The sequence below is a fragment of the Anser anser genome (genome assembly GCF_964211835.1).
Source record: "Anser anser genome assembly, chromosome: 3".
Lineage (NCBI taxonomy): Eukaryota > Metazoa > Chordata > Aves > Anseriformes > Anatidae > Anser > Anser anser.
Window position 1 is genome coordinate 97,354,891 of NC_139722.1, and position 9,549 is coordinate 97,364,439.

Here is a 9,549-nt window from a genome sequence, read left to right on the forward strand (position 1 = left end):
GCCACCGCCCGCGCAGAGCCGATGTGTGGAGTCGAGTGTGGTCAGTGTGGGTTAAATATGAATGCTCGTGTTCAGGTTGGTTAGGTTTAGCAGATTTTGTCGATTTTTGGGAAAGAATTTTATTCATCTGGCAGTGGCGGGCAGTGCTTCGGCGTGCAGGTGGGACTGCACCTCAGTACTCACTCAGCTGCTCCTGTTTTCCTAGGCTCCTCATAAATATTTCGTTTGTCTAACTTGATTTTTGTTTAAAGTATCGTTCTTCACTGCAAAGTGGATATTCATGAATATACGTGCTTTAACCTGGGCAGTTTCTGTTTTAATGCCTCTCCCAGGGCAAGCTCGCTCTCTCCTTACTTCATAAAACAGCTACCGAGGGAGCTTTGCGTCTCGAGCATGTTCTCCTGCTTAAGGCCTTGACACCTTTTCTTGCCATGGTTTTATTGCCAGCCCCAGGCAGGTACAAATCGTGAGTCAGGTCCCTAGAAATCACAGGATTGGCTTTGAAATGAGATTCCGGGAGAGAGAAATTAACACTTCCCACTGGCTCTCGTCTTTCACCTCTAGAAGAGAAGATTCTGTCCTGGCAGTGTGTGATACTGTTTCAGGGTTGAAATTAATCCTGAGCTACAAATGTCATCTTTTGGCTTTCAGAGGGACTTCATTTATTTGTTCCTTCCCTGGCAGCCTGGGGCAGAGAAGTGTCACTGTCCCACTCCCTGTCCTCCTGCCTCGCAGGAAGAAGCGGCTGTCCTGTTCATACTGCTTAAGGCCACCATTGTCAGGCACCCCTAGTTCTTAGAGCTATCCCTTATTACTATTACTTTTTTAAACTACTGTGTTCCCTCTCCCCATTTGCTGCTGTGCTTTCTTCGTTCCAGACGGGCATCTGGATCCTGCTCCAAACTTGCCCTCAGGTCCTGTCTGTGCCTCGTGTCCAAGCTTTCTCCTGATCACTTACAGTTTTTATGGATATTTCCTGACCCATTCCCTGCTGCTGCTGCTTCTGAAGTGGGACTTACAAAGTATTCATGAGAGCCTCGTGAGATGTAGCGAGCTTGTGCTGATGTTGATGGGTGCCAGAGCTCTCACCCAGCATTTTCTTTTCCTTCCCCCGTATTTCCCTCTGCCTTTATCTCTCTTCCTTCGAAAAAGCCTGGGGCCCTTGTGAACGAGAAGTTAATCTTCACACGGGGTCTGCCTGATAATTTGGATCAGAACCATAAAATCATTCTATCAGAGCTGATCTAGTTTCAGAGGTACATTTGTGAGATGAAAATGACTCTGATCGCTGTGATGGCGTTGTGTCGTATTGGAAAGGAAATGACAAGGAAATAACAGTTACCAGACCTATTTTCACCCTCTGTTAAACAGCATCGACCTGATGGATTGCTGCGCCAAGGCCGCTTGTCTTAACAGTTCCAAATTAGATTACCAATTAATATTGATTATCTGAAAAGCAGTGTGTTGATGTATATTCTGTTATTAATGGCTGGAGCATGCTATGTTCATGCATTTTATAATGGCAATCTGTTTTGCAAACATTTCTGGTTGTTCTTTTTAAACGAGTCTTGGCAGTGAAAACACCAGTTTAATTCAGAGTACGTTATCTCACTGAAGTATTTGTGTTCTTTTCACGTTTTGGGTGTTTTGGTGTTGTTTTTTAGTGAGAATAACGCTTGATTTTGATGAGACCAGATTGAGGCAAAGTCAAAGGATGATTTCTGTCTAAACTGGTGTGCTGTGGTTTCTTCTTGTGTTAATGCACATACGTGCAAAATTTTGGCATTGCTGCTAGATTAGTTTTGCTAATGTCCTCTGACATTGCATATGAATTATTTTTGTCTCCCCAGAAGCCATCTTAGAAAAACTTTCAAAATAAGAAAGCTTATTTGAATAAAAGAGTGACAGGTATTTTGAGTTCCCTTTCTTGTGTTATTTAGTTGTTTTGTCACAGTATGTGGAAAGTACCTGGAAAGTACAGGGAGGAAAATGGGAAATCTCTCATGCATAAGGAAAACCTCTAGATGATAAAGTTGGGGGGAGGGAGGGTGGAATATCTACATAAATGTAGACATCAAGGTAAATGCTTTTTCCTTTTCTTTTTCTTCCAGAAAATTTGAATATTTGCACAATCTGATGTTGCAAGTTGTAAATGCTTAACACTTCTGAAAGAATAAATTACTTCATTGCCTGACTGTGTAGATAACTGTCAGCTTCAAAGGATGAAGTGAGTTAGAAGGAATGTCTGGAGATCTCGGCATAGGCTAATATTAGGCAGAATGCTGAAAGTGGGGGAATACATTCAACTAACATAACAGAGGCCTAAATGTACATTTATATATAAATTAAGACTAACCATGTTATGAAAAGCAAATTTCTATGGTTCTGCTTTTAAAGTGGAATACTCAGTTCCCCCTTCCCAGCTCTGTCACACTAGGTTTCCCTAGCTTGTTGTTATAAGAATTGTGCTTCTTCTATAAACAGTGAGATGGAAAATTGACCTATCTTATACTTCTCAAGTTATCTTTACGATAAAGGTCACCTTCCACTGTTAGAGTATTGCTGTGAGCTGCTTGGTTCTGTAAGAGGCAGGTAACTTTTTCTGCAGTCTTGACCAAGCAATTAAGAGAAACTGAAATTAGCACTGTAAAACGCACAGTCAAGCTATGGGGCTAAAATGGAAAGAGCCATTTCAGTTTTTGCTTGAAAAGTGAACTGATCTGCAGTTCCCCTCTGAGCTTGTAAGCATGAAGGAGGAGTGTTGTTGGCCTCACAGTTTCTGGGGTGAATGTTTCTTGTCTCTCAACCCCCCCCCATACCATCTCTGCCACTTGTCTGGCTGCTCAGTGACCTAACTCGGGGTACGAGACCTGGACCAGCTATGAGCTTCTCCTTCTCCTCGGGGTTATTTTTCTGACCAGTGTCCCGGGGCTCAAACAGGCACAAGGGGAGCATCAGGGTGGAGCCAGGGGGCACAGCAGCATCGCCCCTGCTGCTGCTGATCTCTGGGCACCTCTGCAGCTCTGACAGCTCGACCAGAGCTCGGGGGCTTGGTGTGCAGGGCAGGGGACCCTTGGCCTGGGGAGCCTGCTGCGTGCCCGCTCCGCTGGGCAGGGCGGCCGCCAGTGCCAGTGCGTGAAAATAGCGCTGGAAGCCAGGAACTTGTAACTGCAGCTCTGCTAATGACTAGCCTGTGGTTTTGGGCAACTCCCTCAGCCCTCTTTGAGTCAGCTCCCCCGTCAGTAAAAAGGGGATAATACTCCTTTATAACTTACTGCTGAAATGATTAATTGTTGCGCACAGCGCCTCAGGTATCGAGGTCCTGCCATGTATTGTTGTTACCATTGCTGTGGCGAGGCCTATCCCAAACTTTGTTCAGAAACCCCAGCTCCAAAAACACAAAAGGTTTTGGAGGCTGTTTGTTGTTGTTGTCGTTGTTCCTCTTAACTATTGAAACAGATCAGATTGACTCTCGGTACTGAAGTGCTAACCACCAATACCGGCCATCTGGATCGTGCCCTCCTCTCCTCCCCTTCTCCTTCCTCCTCACACCTCCTCTCCTGACTTTCCACTCTTCACATCAACCGTTTCCTAACTGAATTAAGGACGGATTGCCAGGAGATTTAAAAGGGAAGTTTTAGTTGGGGCTGAAGGTGAAATCCTAGCAGAGAATATAAGGCTCTGCTGCTGAGGCAGAGAGGTAGGGAAACTTTTTTTTCCTTCCCAACCCATTCTGGGTGGAAGCCATGCAGTTTCCAAGCTCTGGCTTCTGTTGCCAACCTGAGATATGCCAGTAACTCACTGGTTCAAAAAAAAAGAAAGAAAATTCTAAAAATGTTGGGGGGAGTCCAGTGAGGGCAAAGCTGCAGAATTCATATTTGAGATTTAAAAAAACAATAAAACAAAAAAACTCCAGAAATTAAAGAAAAAATTAGTCAAGGTCCCGGGGCTGAGCTGGTGGCCATGCTCTGAGAACACCAGAAGCTTGCTCGCAGTTAGCTTCCCTCACAGAAGTGCTCTCCTGGCTCCTGACTGACCCTCAGCTGTGGGTGGTCCTGCTCCTGCTGGAGGAGCCGGTGCTGTGAGGAGCTGAGGGCTTACCCCATGCCATGCGTCTGGGTGGCGGAGGAGGGAAGGGAAGGGCAGGTGGCCGTCACTGGTCCTTGCTGGGTGGCAACCTGCCGGCAGCCCAGGAGGCCAAGCCTGCTGCAGCTCCTGTCCTCTACTGGGCTGCTGTCGTTGTTCTCAGCCAGCATGCCCTGAAATGAAATAAGCTGCTTGTGATTTGTGGACATCATAAACGCCAAGGAATGGGCTGTAGCTTTAGGAAACCTATGTTCTGTGGAATACATTCATAGATGTCTGTCCCCAGAATAAGCCTCTGTTATCTGCTCATCCTGCCTTAGTGCAGATCATGAACTCTTGCTTGGTAATTTCTACAGAAAGCCCCTAACTTCTGTTGTTACTTTGCAGAGGTGTCCACTCTTGACTATAAATGACAGAATGCAATGTGTTGCAGTTGTAAATTGCATTCATTTCTCTCTGGAAGGATTTTAGGCAGTTCTCTCATCTGTGCTATATACATTCTTGCATACTTTATTTAATTGTAGTAGTAGAGCATTGGGCCAAGAATTCATCAATATGGCGAACTCTTTCGTGCCTGTATCCGTAGGGGGGATGTAGTGTAGGGCCTTGTCCAGGTGTCCTTGTTTAATGAAAGTTGCTATGAGCCAAAAAGTGGGGAGAGGAAGATCTGAGTATTACAAGCTTCGGTGCTCAGATCTGCCACGAGCAATTCTTTGGGAAACTCGCTTCGTGTCCCTCATCCAGCCACACAAAAATTGGCATCTCCGGCACTGATTGACACTAGCTGGACTGATCCACAGCTCTGCTGCTCTGTCCTGAGGCGCTGGGAAGAGCCTTAAATACCCTGAACGGAGGCCATGGAGCACTTTGAAGACCCATAACGATGAACTATGATTTTAATATTCTAATAGTGCATAGGGAGCAGCTTGTGTTTCTGAAGATGTCCTCCGAGAGCTGTTCTGGTTGGAGTTGCTGCGGAGGTCTGTATTTCTGAATGTACGGCGTTGCTGCACAGTGGGGAAGATGTAAATGGCAGAGTTTTATTCAGCTGGGTAAGACGAAGTGTTTCTTGTGGATGCTGCATTTTGCCAGCTTGCTGCCGATGAGTTTCTGGGTGTACCGCACATCATATCAGTTAGCTATAATTAAGTACCGTCAGGCAGAGGAGATTAATTCTGAACTCTTCAAAATGTTTTCCTCTGCCCAGCAGCGTCTTTTTTGGGCCTAGTTTTGACTAATGTATTCCTTATCTTCTGAGTAAATTTTTGTAGAGACATCTAGCCATTTTGTCAGTAAGTCACTGATAACCATTATCCTCTTTGATAAGCAAAATACGCTGACTCTTTAATTCTCAATATAAGATGTATTTTCTGAGTCTTTAGCTGTTCTTGTGGGACTACTTCTTTTCTCCAGTGAATAGACCAGAAATACATGTTGATCTTGCTGTTATTTTTCTTAGATAATGCTCTCCCTCCCGCCCAGCCTTATACAAAATAATGTTCTTATCCATCCAGTGGCTGTGTTTCCTTGCTTAGCTGCAGGGTCGTGCAGGAAGTTCAGTGTCTAGATTGTGTCTGCCGTGACCCCCAGGCTTTCTACAGGATCGTTGCTTTCCAGGATGCAATTCTCGTGATTCTTTTTTATTCCCATAAGTTTGTAACTTTTGTGGCATTGCTGTATTTAAAGCTAGTTGTAGTTCATGTAAATTATATCTATCAAACAAACAAAAACACCTTTACCAGAAAGTAACCTGATTCACTTTCTGCTTACAGTTGTTCCAGGTTTTGTGTTCTGTGCCAATGACAACTGCAGTCATACCTTCTTTCAGGTGCTTGGTAGAGGCAATGGATAGCATCGCTTCAGGCCCCAAAATGCCAAAGAAAAAATGTGAGAGGAAGTGGGGTACATGTTGTCATTAGAGATAATACTTAAAGGATTTTGAGTCTCTAAACTGAACTACTTGTACTTTGCAGTTTGGGTTTGTGTGAACATAATTGCAACTTTGAATTCTTTCTTTTAAATATCGCATGTATGTGGGGGTGTAGTTGTTTTGTTTTTGCTAAGTAGCATTTTTCTGGAGAATTGTATTCATACCACTTGTGTTCTTTTTGAAGGTAAAATTTAATGTTGATACTTTTTTTGGTCGAGTTCTTAGGAGATGGAGTACCAGACAGTTGCGCATTACCACCAACTAATAGTCAGAAGGTACAGTCTTGCAAAGACTTGACTAAAACTAAATGAATAGCTCTCAATTTCCTGTGGGTTTTTCTTTTTTTGTATGTCTGTGTGCTGCTTACCAGTAAGGAATAGAGCAACTTTCTACTTCTGAGATAATGTTATTTCCAATTTTTATACTGTTGAAGTAATTTTTGTTAAACGGGAAGAAAAAAAGTTAATAACCTTGAAAAGGAATTTCTCTGCAAAGTGTGCAATCAAGGTTGGGATCTTCTTTGCTCTTTGTTTTGTCAAGAGGAAAAAAACGTGGTGCTTTAGTACTTCATTAGCCTTTTGCTTTCAACTGCAGAGCCTTAACAGTGTGCTGCTTTCATGATTCATTTTAGCATTTGCCCGTGAGACTAGTATTTGAACACCTCTTAGAGATGAAAAATGTCAAGACCTTTGTTCCCGCAACGGTGTTGTACACAGCTTTGTTTTATTCAACTCACTGCCCGTTTCTGAAGTGAGTTGAGGAATCTGCTTAGGGTGGCCCAGGAAGTCTGTGGGAGCTGGAGGGATGGTACCCTCCCACCAAAACCGTCTTCTGGTGGCCAGGGAATGCTCTCCTTTGTGTCTGTCTTCTGTAGGCTCAGATGGATTTTTACCCTTGTTGAGCAGTAGTGGTGTCACTTTGATCCTGTGCACTTCTGGTTTGAAAACTTGAGTATTATTCTGATTGCATGCTTTTTTCTTATAAAAGCAAAAGCGTGTGCTCGCTGGCCCTTATCCTAGTCTGTGCTATTTAAGACAGGCAAACGAGTAGACTTGTTGGTGTCCCACTTAAACTTCCTCTAAATTTCTTGAATAGACAAGATGGAAGAACAAATTATGCCCTGTTCTTTTTCTCTTGGCTTTCTTCTGCTGGCTTGCAGCTTGAAATATTCTCTCTTCTAGTAGGCTTAAGCAGGAGTGATGAAGTCTTCTCTAGACGTGTCCTCTCAAGTTGAACTAGCTATACCATTAATCCCGCTAACAAAACTCCATTGAAGTAGAACTTTTTGACACGATGCTATTGGGATATCCAACAAGCTTTTGCTGAATGAAAAATGTGAAAAATGTGCTTGGAATGTACTTGTGCAGCTTCCTGTGTAACTTCTGCCTTTGATAGGCTTTTGGAAGGACCATGCTGCCTCGAAAACTTTGTTTGTACCAAGAGAGGCTCTTAGGGAGCCCTTGAGGGGTTGCTGCATTCTCTCTCTCGCAGTAGATAAATGCACGCTCTGTGGGTTGCTTACTCGGAGAGACCAGCAGTTCCTGAGTTTTGGTTTGAGGGTTGGAGCCAAATGTGAGTGTGCTCTTGTTTCTTGAATTTCTGGGTATGGTGTGAGGGAGTGAAAAGGACGGCATGGCATGCTCTGAATGCCCCAAAGAAGAGTGGAGTCTTGAGCCCGTACAGCCTTGTGGCTCAGACTTGTTGAGAGAACAAAGGAGGTGTAACTTTTTTTAATTTAGCCTCAAGAGATATATACAAGGGTCATCTGTCGGTTGATCTGAAGTTCAACCAGCAGCTTCTGGTGAGACCTGTTACTGTGTGAGGTTTAAGTAAAAGTAGTAATGGTCATCATTCAGCAAAACCACAGCTGGCAGTGGTTAATGACAAGGTATCATCTGGCATTATAAAAGCACTTTGTTAAAACAAGGAAGAGGATTGTGTGTCCAGATGTCAGGGTGATGGATCCTAGTGTGAGAGTCGAAACAGGTAATGTTCTTTAAGCACTAGTGAGTCATGTACAGTCAGGAGCTCCTGTGCTGTCTGTCATGTCAGACAACTCCATGTTCACTTCACTTGCCTTCTTTTTGTACATGATTTTGTTTTTCATTACGGATTAAATTTGAAATTATTTCCTTACTCAGGTATTACCATAGTATAAAATGTTAACCCTTTTCTGGTTGCTTGTCTTTTATATATGTTTTTACTTACTTTTTATTAAAGCAATACTATTATGTAATTATATAAAAAAGCATATACGAAGAACAGTTGAATGTGAGAGAGACAGACTGACCTTCTATGGTCTTTTTCTCCTGTTTAAAACAAATTGAGACTTTTATGATATTTTACTAGCAGTCTCTTGCTTATCCAGGGAAATTATTTTTAAAGACCAGACCCTGGGAGTATTCTTTTCATTTGGAAGGGGTTACTGTTAGCTTTCCAGGCTCAACCACTGCGGCTGGTATCTGGGATGTAAAAACATGGCCACACAGGTTGCTGGTGGTGAGAATGTTGTGTAAGTGTTTTTTCTTAGGAGGAGGTGAACTTATTTCTTAATGATTTAACTACCTAATCTTAGGAAATCCTTGGGAAAAAAAAAAGATATCTGGGAAGTTCTGCCAGAAATTTATGCAGGTGTGGTGAGAGAGGAGAGAAGGGACTATGCTTTCTGAAGTTAAATGTGGGGCAGGAAGTGCTGGAGCAAGCGTTGGCCAGAAATGCTGAAATACAGAATGAATGTGGGGAGGCAGAACACGAGTTCTTTTGGTGGTTGCACCGCCAGCAAGCTGCTTCAGCCTGCCTGTGCCTCCAAGCCTCCACCTGTGTGGAACGAGCTACAAGACATGCCTCACAACTATTGTGAAGGTGCTAAATTAATGCTTTCAGTAGAAGATCACAGAAGGCTTTGAATAAAGCTTTACAAAGTGCAGAGTGTTCTTACTATTAATACCAAATAGTTTGTGTGCATCTCTTAAATGACAAGGAAAATGAAATGTGCCAGATCTGCGTAGCTGGGGAAACATTTGCTCGTTATTTTGGAAGAGCTGGAAAGTGCAGATGGAGAAGGGAGGATTGAGTCTAGGTATGGAAGACAAATCCCATGGATTGTCATCATGGATGTGGTTTTGGACTCCTTCATCTTGTTGCCTCACATCTGTAAATCCCTTTTGTAGATGGCTGAGTTTTTCTGAGCCCAGTGAGAGGGAATACAACGTTTACCAATGCAGAATAATGCATCGCAGAGGAAGCCGCTGCTGAAACTTCTTACTTGAAGAAAATGTGACAAACCAGGAACTGCTGTAGTCCCTTTCTTAAATAGGAAATACACGCAACCACAAAAGACAAGTACAGTGCTAAGTGACTGGCTGGAACCTATATTAGAAATTTGGCATTTAAAGAAACAGTCTCTCAGCCTGCTTTGTCATTTGGATCGTACTCGAGAAGCTGCAAAAAGGCCAATATGTATCCTGCCAGCAGAACAACAACCAGCAGCATTTGAAGCTGCATATCCGTGGTAGGGTTCTCCTTTCAAGTGA

At 43.3% G+C, this 9,549-nt stretch overlaps 1 protein-coding gene across 4 annotated transcripts in view; it reads left to right on the forward strand.

Annotated features, from left to right (window-relative positions):
• The window catches only part of TRERF1 (transcriptional regulating factor 1), a 108,097-nt gene that overhangs the window by 39,704 nt on the left and 58,844 nt on the right, over positions 1 to 9,549 (forward strand). The window lies entirely within an intron of this gene.